The following is a 14,874-nucleotide window of genomic DNA, read 5'->3' on the forward strand; positions in this document are numbered from 1 at the left end:
TCCTGTGTTTCAACGTCAATAAGAAGGTGCAATGTATACAGTAAACCTGAAATGAAGCATCGGAATCCAAAACTGGACTCACAGGAGAGGTTCAAATCATAGAGAGTTAGAGTGTCAGTCCTCTTGTACTTAAGTCGGCATTTTGCCTTATGAACTTAATTCCGATGCAATTTCTGTGTTTCATCGTCAATAAGAAGGTGCAAAGTATACAGTAAACCTGAAGTGAAGCATCGGAATCTAAGACTGGACTCACAGGCGTGGTTCAAATCATAGAAAGTTAGAGTGTCAGTCCTCTTGTACTTAAGTCGGCATTGTGCCTGTTGAATTTAATTCCGATGCAATTTTTGTATTTCATCGTCAATAAGACGGTGCAAGGTATACAGTAAACCTGAAGTGAAGCATCGGAATCTAAAACTGGTCTCACAGGAGAGGTTGAAATCAGAGAAAGTGAGAGTGTCAGTCCTGTTGTACTTAAGTCGGCATTGTGCCTTTTGTATTAAATTCCGAAGCAATTTCTGTGTTTCATCGTCAATAAGAAGGTGCAAGGTATACAGTAAACCTGGAGTGAAGCATCGGAATCTAAAACTGGACACACAGGAGAGGATCAAATCATAGAAAGAGAGAGTTACAGTCCTCTTTTACTTAAGTCGGCATTGTGCCTTTTGTATTAAATTCGGATGCAATTTCTGTGTTTCATCGTCAACAAGAAGGTCCAAGGGGTATAGTAAACCTGAAGTGAAGCATCGGATTGTAAAACTGGACTCACAGGAGAGGTTCAAATCATAGAAAGAGAGAGTGTCAGTCCTCTTGTACTTAAGTCGGCATTGCGCATTTTGTATTAAATTCGAATGCAATTTCTGTGTTTCATCGTCAATGAGAAGGTGCAAGGTATATTGTAAACCTGAAGTGAAGCATCGGAATCTGAAACTGGACTCACAGGAGAGGTTCAAATCATAGATTGTTAGAGTGTCAGTCCTCTAGTACTTAAGTCGACATTGTGTCTTTTGAATTTAATTCCGATGCAATATCTGTGTTTCATCGTCAATAAGAAGGTGCAAGGTATACAGTAAACCTGAAGTGAAGCGTCGGAATCTAAAACTGGACTCACAGGAGAGGTTCAAATCATAGAGAGTTAGAGTGACAGTCCTTCTGTTCTAAAGGCGGCATTGTGCCTTTTGAATTTAATTCCGATGCAATTTCTGCGTTTCATCGTCAATAAGTAGTTGCAGGGTATACAGTAAACCTGAAGTGAAGCATCGGAATCTAAAACTGGACTCACAGGAGAGGTTCAAATCATAGAAAGTGAGAGTGTCAGTCCTCTTGTACTTAAGTCGGCATTGTGACTTTTGTATTAATTTCGGATACAATTTCTGTGTTTCATCGTCAATAAGGAAGTCCAAGGGATACAGGAAACCTGAAGTGAAGCATCGGAATCTAAAACTGGACTCACTGGAGAGGTTCAATTCATCGAAATTGAGAGTGTCAGTCCTCTAGTACTTAAGTCGACATTGTGTCTTTTGAATTTAATTCCGATGCAATTTCTGTGTTTCATCGTCAATAAGAAGGTGCAAGGTATACAGTAAACCTAAAGTGAAGCATCGGAATCTAAAACTGGACTCACAGGAGAGGTTCAAATCATAGAGAGTTAGAGTGCCAGTCCTCTTGTACTTAAGTCGGCATTGTGCCTTTTGAATTTAATTCCGATGCAATTTCTGGGTTTCATCGTCAATAAGATGGTGCAAGGTATACGGTAAATCTGAAGTGAAGCATCAGAATCTAAAACTGGACTCACAGGAGAGGTTCAATTCATAGAAAGAGAGAGTGACAGTCCTCTTGTACTTAAGTCGGCATTGTGGAATTTGTACTAAATTCGGATGAAATTTCTGTATTTCATCGTCAATAAGAAGGTCGAAGGGATACAGTAAACCTGAAGTGAAGCATCAGAATCTAAAACTTAACTCACAGGAGAAGTTCAAATCATAGAAAGTGAGTGTGTTAGTGCTCTTGTTCTTAAGTCGGCATTGTGCCTTTTGTATTAAATTCCGATGCAATTTCTGTGTTTCATCGACAATAAAAAGGTCCAAGGTATACAGTAAACCTGAAGTGAAGCATCGGAATCTAAAACTGGACCCACAGGAGAGGTTCAAATCTTAGAAACATAGAGTGTCAGTCCTCTTGTACTTAAGTCGGCATTGTGCCTTTTGTATTAAATTCGAATGCAAACTCTGTGTTTCATCGTCATTAAGAAGGTCCAAGGAAATACAGTAAACCTGAAGTGAAGCATCGGATTCTAAAACTGGACTCACAGGAGAGGTTCGAATCATAGAAAGTGAGAGTGTCAATCCTGTTTTACTTGAGTCGGCATTGTGCCTTTTGTATTAAATACCGATGCAATTTCTGTGTTTCATCGTCAATAAAATGGGGCAAGGTATACAGTAAACCTGAATTGAAGCATCGGAATTTAAAACTGGACTCACAGGAGAGGTTCAAATTACAGAAAGAGAGAGTGTCAGTCCTCTTTTACCTTATTCGGCATTGTGCCATTTCTATTAATTTCCGATGCAATTTTTGTGTTTCATCGTCAATAAGAAGGTCCAAGGGATACAGTAAACCTAAAGTGAAGCATCCGAATCTGAAACTGGACTCACAGGAGAGGTTCAAATCATAGAAAGAGAGTGTGTCAGTCCTCTTGTACTTAAGTCGGCATTGAGCCTTTTGTATTAAATTCGAATGCAAACTCGGTGTTTCATCGACAATAAAAAGGTCCAAGGTATACAGTAAACCTGAAGGGAAGCATCGGAATCTAAAACTGGACTCACAGGAGAGGTTCAAATCTTAGAAACATAGGGTGTCAGTCCTCTTGTACTTAAGTTGGCATTGTGCCTTTTGTATTAATTTCCGATGCAATTTCTGTGTTTCATCGTCAATAAGAAGGTCCAAGGGATACAATAAACCCGAAGTGAAGCATCGGAATCTAAAACTGGACTCACAGGAGAGGTTCAAATCATAGAAAGAGAGAGTGTCAGTCCTCTTTTACTTAAGTCGGCATTGTGCCCTTTGTACTAAACTCCGATGCAATTTCTGTGTTTCATCGTCAATAAGAAGGTGCAAAGTATACAGTAAACCTGAAGTGAAGAATCGGAATCTAAAACTGGACTCAGATGAGAGTTTCAAATCATAGAAAGTGAGAGTGTCAGTCCTCATGTACTAAAGACGGCATTGTGCCTTTTGTATTCAATTCGAATGCAAACTCTGTTTCATCGTCAATAAGAAGGTCCAAAGGATACAGTAAACCTGAAGTGAAGCATCGGAATCTAAAACTGGACTCACAGGAGACGTTCGAATCATAGAAAGTGAGAGTGTCAGTCCTGTTTTACTTAAGTCGACATTGTGCCTTTTGTATTAAATTCCGATGCAATTTTTGTGTTTCATCGTCAATAAAATCGTGCAAGGTATACAGTAAACCTGAAGTGAAGCATCGGAATCTAAAACTGGACTCACAGGAGAGGTTCAAATCATAGAAAGTGAGAGTGTCAGTCCTCTTTTACTTAAGTCGGCATTGTGCCTTTTGTATTAACTTCAAATGCAATTTCTGTATTTATCGTCAATAAGAAGGTCCAAGGGTTACAGTAAACCTGAAGTGAAGCATCGGAATCTAAAACTGAGGTCCAAGGGTTACAGTAAACCTGAAGTGAAGCATCGGAATCTAAAACTGGACTCACAGGAGAAGTTCAAATCATAGAAAGAGAGAGTGTCAGTCCTCTTTTACTTAAGTCGGCATTGTGCCTTTTGTATTAAATTCGGATGCAATTTCCGTGTTTCATCGTCAATAAGAAAGGCCAAAGGATACATTAAACCATGTAGTGAAGCATCGGAATCTAAAACTGGACTCACAGGAGAGGTTCAAATCTTAGAAAGGCAGAGTGTCAGTCCTCTTGTACTTAAGTCGGCATTGTGCCTTTTGTATTAAATTAGGATGCAATTTCTGTGTTTCATCGTCAATAATATGGTGCAAGGTATACAGTAAACCTGAAGTGAACAATCGGAATCTATAACTGGACTCACAGGAGAGGTTCAAATCACTGAAATTGAGAGTGTCAGTCTTCTTGTACTTAAGTCGACATTCTGCCATTTGTATTAAATTCCGATGCAATTTCTGTGTTTCATCGTCAATAAGAAGGTGCAAGGTATACAGTAAACCTGAAGTGAAAAATCGGATCTAAAACTGGACTCACAGGAGAGGTTCAAATCATAGAAAGTGAGAGTGTCAGTCCTCATGTACTATAGTCGGCATTGTGCCTTTTGTATTAAATTCCGATGCAATTTCTGTGTTTCATCGCTAATAAGAAGGTCCAAGGTATACAGTAAACCTGAAGTGAAGCATCGGAATCTAAAACTGGACTCACAGGAGAGGTTCAAATCATAGAAAGGGAGAGTGTCAGTCCTCTTTTACTTAAGTCGGCATTGTGCTTTTGTATTAAATTCGGATGCAATTTCTGTATTTCATCGTTAATAAGAAGGCCCAAGGGATACAGTAAACCTGGAGTGAAGCATTGCAATCTAAAACTGGACTCACTGGAGACGTTCAAATCACAGATTGTTAGAGTGTCAGTCCTCTTGTACTTAAGTCGGCAATGTGTCTTTTGAATTTAATTCCGATGCAGTTTCTGTGTTTCATCGTCAATAAGAAGGTGCAATGTATACAGTAAACCTGAAGTGAAGCATCGGAACCCAAAACCGGACTCACAGGAGAGGATCAAATCATAGAGAGTTAGAGTGTCAGTCATCTTGTAATTAAGTCGGCATTGTGCCTTTTGAATTTAATTCCGATGCAATTTCTGTGTTTCATCGTCAATAAGAAGGTGCAAGGTATACAGCAAACCTGAAGTGAAGCATCGGAATCTAAGACTGGACTCACAGGAGACGTTCAAATCATATACAGTTAGAATGTCAGTCCTCTTGTACTTAAGTCGGCATTGGGCCTTTTGAATATAATTCCGATGCAATTCTTGTATTTCATCGTCAATAAGACGGTGCAAGGTATACAGTAAACCTGAAGTGAAGTATCGGAATCTAAAACTGGACTCTCAGGATGGGTTCAAATCATAGAAAGTGAGAGTGTCAGTCCTCTTGTACTTAAGTAGGCATTGTGCCTTTTGTATTAAATTCCGATGCAATTTCTGTGTTTCATCGACAATAAAAAGGTCCAAGGTATACAGTAAACCTGAAGTGAAGCATCGGATTCTAAAACTGGACTCACAGGAGAGGTTCGAATCATAGAAAGTGAGAGTGTCAATCCTGTTTTACTTGAGTCGGCATTGTGCCTTTTGTATTAAATACCGATGCAATTTCTGTGTTTCATCGTCAATAAAATGGGGCAAGGTATACAGTAAACCTGAATTGAAGCATCGGAATTTAAAACTGGACTCACAGGAGAGGTTCAAATTACAGAAAGAGAGAGTGTCAGTCCTCTTTTACCTAAGTCGGCATTGTGCCATTTCTATTAAATTCCGATGCAATTTCTGTGTTTCATCGTCAATAAGAAGGTCCAAGGGATACAGTAAACCTAAAGTGAAGCATCCGAATCTGAAACTGGACTCCCAGGAGAGGTTCAAATCATATAAAGAGAGTGTGTCAGTCCTCTTGTACTTAAGTCGGCATTGTGCCTTTTGTATTAAATTCGAATGCAAACTCGGTGTTTCATCGACAATAAAAAGGTCCAAGGTATACAGTAAACCTGAAGGGAAGCATCGGAATCTAAAACTGGACTCACACTAGAGGTTCAAATCTTAGAAACATAGAGTGTCAGTCCTCTTGTACTTAAGTTGGCATTGTGCCTTTTGTATTAATTTCCGATGCAATTTCTGTGCTTCATCGTCAATAAGAAGGTCCAAGGGATACAATAAACCCGAAGTGAAGCATCGGAATCTAAAACTGGACTCACAGGAGAGGTTCAAATCATAGAAAGAGAGAGTGTCAGTCCTCTTTTACTTAAGTCGGCATTGTGCCCTTTGTACTAAACTCCGATGCAATTTCTGTGTTTCATCGTCAATAAGAAGGTGCAAAGTATACAGTAAACCTGAAGTGAAGAATCGGAATCTAAAACTGGACTCAGATGAGAGGTTCAAATCATAGAAAGTGAGAGTGTCAGTCCTCATGTACTTAAGACGGCATTGTGCCTTTTGTATTAAATTCGAATGCAAACTCTGTGTTTGATCGTCAATAAGAAGGTCCAAGGGATACAGTAAACCTGAAGTGAAGCATCGGAATCTAAAACTGGACTCAGAGGAGAGGTTCGAATCATAGAAAGTGAGAGTGTCAGTCCTGTTTTACTTAAGTCGGCATTGTGCCTTTTGTATTAAATTCCGATGCAATATCTGTGTTTCATCGTCAATAAGATGGTGCAAGGTATACAGTAAACCAGCAGTGAAGCATCGGAATCTAAAACTGGACTCACAGGAGAGGTTCAAATCATAGAAAGAGTGAGTGTCAGTTCTCTTTTACCTAAGTCGGCATTGTGCCTTTTGTATTAAATTCGATGCAATTTAACTGTTTCTTCTTCAATAAGAAGGTCCAAGGGATACAGTAAACCTGAAGTGAAGCATCCGAATCTAAAACTGGACTCACAGGAGAGGTTCATATTATAGATAGAGAGAGTGTCAGTCCTCTGTTACTTAAGTCGGCATTGTGCCTTTTGTATTAAATACCGATGCAATTTCTGTGTTTCATCGTCAATAAAATGGGGCAAGGTATACAGTAAACCTGAATTGAAGCATCGGAATTTAAAACTGGACTCACAGGAGAGGTTCAAATTACAGAAAGAGAGAGTGTCAGTCCTCTTTTACCTAAGTCGGCATTGTGCCATTTCTATTAAACTCCGATGCAATTTCTGTGTTTCATCGTCAATAAGAAGGTCCAAGGGATACAGTAAACCTAAAGTGAAGCATCTGAATCTGAAACTGGACTCACAGGAGAGGTTCAAATCATAGAAAGACAGTGTGTCAGTCCTCTTGTACTTAAGTCGGCATTGTGCCTTTTGTATTAAATTCGAATGCAAACTCGGTGTTTCATCGACAATAAAAAGGTCCAAGGTATACAGTAAACCTGAAGGGAAGCATCGGAATCTAAAACTGGACACACAGGAGAGGTTCAAATCTTAGAAACATAGAGTGTCAGTCCTCTTGTACTTAAGTTGGCATTGTGCCTTTTGTATTAATTTCCGATGCAATTTCTGTGTTTCATCGTCAATAAGAAGGTCCAAGGGATACAATAAACCCGAAGTGAAGCATCGGAATCTAAAACTGGACTCACAGGAGAGGTTCAAATCATAGAAAGAGAGAGTGTCAGTCCTCTTTTACTTAAGTCGTCATTGTGTCCTTTGTACTAAACTCCGATGCAATTTCTGTGTTTCATCGTCAATAAGAAGGTGCAAAGTATACAGTAAACCTGAAGTGAAGAATCGGAATCTAAAACTGGACTCAGATGAGAGGTTCAAATCATAGAAAGTGAGAGTGTCAGTCCTCATGTACTTAAGACGGCATTGTGCCTTTTGTATTACATTCGGATGCTATTTCTGTGTTTCATCGTCAATAAGAAGGTCCAAGGTATACAGTAAACCTGAAGTGAAGCATCGGAATCTAAAACTGGACTCACTGGAGAGGTTCAAATCATTGAAAGTTAGAGTGTCAGTCCTCTTGTACTTAAGTCGGCATTGTGCATTTTGTATTAAATTCGGATGCAATTTCTGTGCTTCATCGTCAATAAGAAGGTCCAAGGTATACAGTTAACCTGAAGTGAAGCATCGGAATCTAAAACTGGACTCACAGGAGTGGTTCAAATCTTAGAAACTTAGAGTGTCAGTCCTCTTGTACTTAAGTCGGCTTAGTGCCTTTTGTATTAAATTCGAATGCAAACTCTGTGTTTGATCGTCAATAAGAAGGTCCAAGGGATACAGTAAACCTGAAGTGAAGCATCGGAATCTAAAACTGGACTCAGAGGAGAGGTTCGAATCATAGAAAGTGAGAGTGTCAGTCCTGTTTTACTTAAGTCGGCATTGTGCCTTTTGTATTAAATTCCGATGCAATATCTGTGTTTCATCGTCAATAAGATGGTGCAAGGTATACAGTAAACCAGCAGTGAAGCATCGGAATCTAAAACTGGACTCACAGGAGAGGTTCAAATCATAGAAAGAGAGAGTGTCAGTTCTCTTTTACCTAAGTCGGCATTGTGCCTTTTGTATTAAATTCAGATGCAATTTCTCTGTTTCTTCGTCAATAAGAAGGTCCAAGGGATACAGTAAACCTGAAGTGAAGCATCCGAATCTAAAACTGGACTCACAGGAGAGGTTCATATTATAGATAGAGAGAGTGTCAGTCCTCTGTTACTTAAGTCGGCATTGTGCCTTTTGTATTAAATACCGATGCAATTTCTGTGTTTCATCGTCAATAAAATGGGGCAAGGTATACAGTAAACCTGAATTGAAGCATCGGAATTTAAAACTGGACTCACAGGAGAGGTTCAAATTACAGAAAGAGAGAGTGTCAGTCCTCTTTTACCTAAGTCGGCATTGTGCCATTTCTATTAAATTCCGATGCAATTTCTGTGTTTCATCGTCAATAAGAAGGTCCAAGGGATACAGTAAACCTAAAGTGAAGCATCCGAATCTGAAACTGGACTCACAGGAGAGGTTCAAATCATAGAAAGAGAGTGTGTCAGTCCTCTTGTACTTAAGTCGGCATTGTGCCTTTTGTATTAAATTCGAATGCAAACTCGGTGTTTCAACGACAATAAAAAGGTCCAAGGTATACAGTAAACCTGAAGGGAAGCATCGGAATCTAAAACTGGACTCACAGGAGAGGTTCAAATCTTAGAAACATAGAGTGTCAGTCCTCTTGTACTTAAGTTGGCATTGTGCCTTTTGTATTAATTTCCGATGCAATTTCTGTGTTTCATCGTCAATAAGAAGGTCCAAGGGATACAATAAACCCGAAGTGAAGCATCGGAATCTAAAACTGGACTCACAGGAGAGGTTCAAATCATAGAAAGAGAGAGTGTCAGTCCTCTTTTACTTAAGTCGGCATTGTGCCCTTTGTACTAAACTCCGATGCAATTTCTGTGTTTCATCGTCAATAAGAAGGTGCAAAGTATACAGTAAACCTGAAGTGAAGAATCGGAATCTAAAACTGGACTCAGATGAGAGGTTCAAATCATAGAAAGTGAGAGTGTCAGTCCTCATGTACTTAAGACGGCATTGTGCCTTTTGTATTACATTCGGATGCAATTTCTGTGTTTCATCGTCAATAAGAAGGTCCAAGGGATACAGTAAACCTAAAGTGAAGCATCGGAATCCAAAACTGGACTCACTGGAGAGGTTCAAATCATTGAAAGTTAGAGTGTCAGTCCTCTTGTACTTAAGTCGGCTTTGTGCCTTTTGTATTAAATTCGAATGCAAACTCTGTGTTTGATCGTCAATAAGAAGGTCCAAGGGATACAGTAAACCTGAAGTGAAGCATCGGAATCTAAAACTGGACTCAGAGGAGAGGTTCGAATCATAGAAAGTGAGAGTGTCAGTCCTGTTTTACTTAAGTCGGCATTGTGCCCTTTGTATTAAATTCCGATGCAATATCTGTGTTTCATCGTCAATAAGATGGTGCAAGGTATACAGTAAACCAGCAGTGAAGCATCGGAATCTAAAACTGGACTCACAGGAGAGGTTCAAATCATAGAAAGAGAGAGTGTCAAATCTCTTTTACCTAAGTCGGCATTGTGCCTTTTGTATTAAATTCAGACGCAATTTCTCTGTTTCTTCGTCAATAAGAAGGTCCAAGGGATACAGTAAACCTGAAGTGAAGCATCCGAATCTAAAACTGGACTCACAGGAGAGGTTCATATTATAGATAGAGAGAGTGTCAGTCCTCTGTTACTTAAGTCGGCATTGTGCCTTTTGTATTAATTTCGAATGCAATTTCTGTGTTTTATCGTCAATTAGAAGGCCCAAGGGATACAGTAAACCTGAAGTGAAGCATCGGAATCTAAAACTGGACTCACAGGGGAGGTTCATATCATAGAAAGAGAGAGTGTCAGTCCTCTTGTACTTAAGTCGGCATTCTGCCTTTTGTATTAAATTGGGATGCAATTTCTATATTTCATCGTCAATAAGAAGGTCCAAGGGATACAGTAAACCTGAAGTGAAGCATCGGAATCTAAAACTGGACTCACAGGAGAGGTTCAAATCATAGAATGTGAGAGTGTCAGTCCTCTTTTACTTAAGTCGGCATTGTGCCTTTTGTATTAAATTCCGATGCAATTTCTGTGTTTCATCGTCAATAAGAAGATGCAAGGTATACCGTAAAACTGAAGTGAAGCATCGGAATCTAAAACTGGACGCACAGGACAGTTTCAAATCATAGATAGAGAGAGTGTCAGTCCTCTTTTACTGAAGTCGGCATTGTGCCTTTTGTATTAAATTTGGATGCAATTTCTGTGTTTCATCGTCAATAAGAAGGTCCAAGGGATACAGTAAACCTGAAGTGAAGCATCGGAATCTCAAACTGGACTCACAGGAGAAGTTCATATCGTAGAAAGGGAGAGTATCAGTCCTCTTGTACTTAAGGCGGCATTGTGCCTTTTGAATTAAATTCCGATGCAATTTCTGTGTTTCATCAACAAAAAGAAGGTGCAAGGTATACAGTAAACCTGAAGTGAAGCATCGGAATCTAAAACTGGACTCACAGGAGAGGTTCAAATCATAGAGAGTTAGAGTGTCAGTCCTCTTGTACTTAAGTCGGCATTGTGCCTTTTGTATTAAATTCGGATGCAAACTCTGTGTTTCATCGTCTATAAGAAGGTCCAAGGGATACAGTAAACCCGAAGTGAAGCATCGGAATGTAAAACTTGACTCACAGGAGAGCCTCAAATCATAGAAAGTGAGAGTGTCAGTCCTCTTGTACTACAGACGGCATTGTGCCTTTTGTATTAAATTCTGATGCAATATCTGTGTTTCATCGTCAATATAAAAGTGCAAGGTATACAGCAGACCTGAAGTGAAGCATCGGAATCAAAACTGGACTCACAGGAGAGTTTCAAATCATTGAAAGTTAGAGTGTCAGTCCTCTTGTACTTAAGTCGGCATTGTGCCTTTTGTTTTAAATTCAGATGCAATTTCTGTGTTTCATCGTCAATAAGAAGGTCCAATTGATACAGTAAACCTGAAGTGAAGTATCGGAATCTAAAACTGGACTCACAGGAGGGGTTCAAATCATAGTAAGTTGGAAAGTCAGTCCTCTTGTACTTATGTCGGCATTGTGCATTTTGTATTAAATTCGGATGCAATTTCTGTCTTTCATCGTCAATAGGAAGGTGCAAGGTATACAGTAATCGTGACGTGAAGCATCGGAATCTAAAACTGGACTCACAGGAGAGATTCAAATCGTAGAAAGTGAGAGTTTCAGTCCTCTTGTACTTAAGTCGTCATTGTGCCTTTTGTATTCAATTCGGATGCAATTTCTGTGTTTCTTTGTCGATCAGAATTCCAAGGGATACAGTAAATCTGAAGTGAAGCATCGGAATCTAAAACTGGACTCACAGGAGAGGTTCAAATCGTAGAAGGTGAGAGTGTCAGTCCTCTTGTACATAAGTCGGCATTGTGCCTATTGTATTCAATTCGGATGCAATTACTGTATTTAATCGTCAATAAGAAGGTGCAAGGTATACAGTAAACCTGAAGTGAAGCATCGGATCTAAAACTGGACTCACAGGAGAGGTTCAAATCGTAGAAAGTGAGAGTGTCAGACCTCATGTACTTAAGTCGACATTGTGCGTTTTGTATTAAATTCGGATGCTAAATCTGTGTATCATCGACAATAAGATAGTTCAAGGTATACAGTAAACCTGAAGTGAAACATCGGAATCTAAAAATGGACTCAAAGGAGAGGTTCTAATCGTAGAAACTGAGAGTGTCAGTCCTCTTGTACTTAAATCGGCATTGTGCCTTTTGTACTGAATTCGGGTGCTATTTCTGTTTTTCGTCGTCAATAAGATGGTGCAGGGTATACAGTAAACCTGAAATGAAGCAAGCGAATCTAAAACTGAACTCACAGGAGAGGTTCAAATCATAGAAAGTGAGAGTGTCAGCCCTCTTGTACTTAAGTCGGCATTGTGCCTTTTGTATTAAATTCGGATGCAATTTCTGTGTTTCATCGTCAATAAGAAGGTGCAAGGTATACAGTAATCTTGACGTGAAGCATCGGAATCTAAAACAGGACTCACAGGAGAGGTTCAAATCGTAGAAAGTGAGATTGTCAGTCCTCTTGTACTTAAGTCGGCAATGTGCCCTTTGTATTTAATTCGGATGCAATTTCTGTGTTTCATCGTCAATAAGAAGGTGCAAGGTATACAGTAAACCTGAAGTGAAGCATCGGAATCTAAAACTGGACTCACAGGAGAGGTTCAAATCGTAGAAAGTGAGAGTGTCAGTCCTCTTGTACTTAAGTCGGCTTGAGCCATTTGTGTTAATTTCGGATGCAAATATTGTGTTTCATCTTCAATAAGAAGGTGCAAGGTATACAGTAAACCTGAAGTGGAGCATCGGAATCTAAAACTAGACTCACAGGAGAGGTTCAAATCATGGAATGTGAGAGTGTCAGTCCTCTTGTACTTAAGTCGTTAATGTACCTTCTGTATTAAATTCGGATGCAATTTCTGTGTTTCCTCGTCAATAAGAAAGTTCAAGGTATACAGTAAACCCGAAGTGAAGCATCGAAATCTAAAACTGGACACACAGGAGGGGTTCAAATCGTAGAGAGTGAGAAAGTGAATCCTCTTGTATTTAAGTCGGCATTCTGCCTTTTCTATGAAATTCGGATTCAATTTCTGTGTTTCATCGTCAATAAGAAGATCCAAGTAATACAGTAAACCTGAAGTGAAGCATCGGAATCTAAAACTGGACTCACAGGAGGTTTTCAAATCATAGAAAGTGAGAGTGTCAGTCCTCTTGTACTAAGGTCGGCATTGTGCCTTTTGTATTAAATTCAGATGCAATTTCTGTGTTTTATCGTCAATAAGAAGGTCCAATTGATACAGTAAACCTGAAGTGAAGCATCGGAATCTAAAACTAGACTCACAGGAGGGGTTCAAATCATAGTAAGTTGGAAAGTCAGTCCTCTTGTACTTATGTCGGCATTGTGCATTTTGTATTAAATTCGGATGCAATTTCTGTCTTTCATCGTCAATAGGAAGGTGCAAGGTATACAGTAATCGTGACGTGAAGCATCGGAATCTAAAACTGGACTCACAGGAGAGATTCAAATCGTAGAAAGTGAGAGGGTCAGTCCTCTTGTACTTAAGTCGGCATTGTGCCTTTTGTATTCAATTCGGATGCAATTTCTGTGTTTCTTTGTCAATAAGAATTCCAAGGGATTCAGTAAATTTGAAGTGAAGCATCGGAATCTAAAACTGGACTCACAGGAGAGGTTCAGATCGTAGAAAGTGAGAGTGTCAGTCCTCTTGTACTTAAGTCGACATTGTGCGTTTTGTATTAAATTCGGATGCAATGTCTGTGTTTCATCGTCAATAAGAAGGTTCAGTGTATACAGTAAACCTGAATTGAAGCATCAGAATCTAAAAATGGACTCAAAGGAGAGGTTCTAATCGTAGAAAGTGAGTGTGTCAGTCCTCTTGTACTTAAATCGGCATTGTGCCTTTTGTACTGAATTCGGATGCTATTTCTGTTTTTCGTCGTCAATAAGATGGTGCAAGGTATACAGTAAACCTGAAGTGAAGCATCCGAATCTAAAACTGAACTCACAGGAGAGGTTCAAATCATAGAAAGTGAGAGTGTCAGCCCTCTTGTACATAAGTCGGCAATGTGCCTTTTGTATTAGATTCGGATGCATTTTCTGTGTGTCATCGTCAATAAGAAGGTACAAGGTATACAGTAATCTTGACGTGAAGCATCGGAATCTAAAACTGGACTCACAGGAGAGGTTCAAATCGTAGAAAGTGAGATTGTCAGTCCTCTTGTACTTAAGTCGGCAATGTGCCCTTTGTATTTAATTCGGATGCAATTTCTGTATTTCATCGTCAATAAGAAGGTGCAAGGTATACAGTAAGCCTGAAGTGAAGCATCGGAATCTAAAACTGGACTCACAGGAGAGGTTCAAATCGTAGAAAGTGAGAGTGTCAGTCCTCTTGTACTTAAGTCGGCTTGTGCCATTTCTGTTAAATTCGGATGCAAATACTGTGTTTCATCTTCAATAAGAAGGTGCAAGGTATACAGTAAACCTGAAGTGAAGCATCGGAATCTAAAACTAGACTCACAGGAGAGGTTCAAATCATAGAAAGTGAGAGTGTCAGCCCTCTTGTACTTAAGTCGTTATGTGCCTTTTGTATTAAATTCGGATGCAATTTCTGTGTTTCATCGTCAATAAGAAAGTTCAAGGTATACAGTAAACCTGAAGTGAAGCATCGAAATCTAAAACTGGACTCACTGGAGAGGTTCAAATCGTAGAGAGTGAGAAAGTGAGTCCTCTTGTATTTAAGTCGGCATTCTGCCTTTTCTATTAAATTCGAATTCAATTTCTGTGTATCATCGTCAATAAGAAGGTGCAAGGTATACAGCAAACCTAAAGTGAAGCATCGGAATCTAAAACTTGACTCACAGGAGAGGTTCTAATCGTAGAAAGTGAGAGTGTCAGTCCTCTTGTACTTACGTCGGCATTGTGCCTTTTGTATTCAATTCGGATGCAATTTCTGTGTTTCATCGTCAATAAGAAGGTGCAGGGTATAAAGTAAACCTGAAGTGAAGCATCGGAATCTATAACAGGACTCACAGGAGAGGTTCAAAACATAGAAAGTGAGAGTGTCAGTCCTCTTGTA

This window comes from Schistocerca piceifrons, chromosome X, assembly GCF_021461385.2.
Source record: "Schistocerca piceifrons isolate TAMUIC-IGC-003096 chromosome X, iqSchPice1.1, whole genome shotgun sequence".
NCBI classification, from domain to species: domain Eukaryota; kingdom Metazoa; phylum Arthropoda; class Insecta; order Orthoptera; family Acrididae; genus Schistocerca; species Schistocerca piceifrons.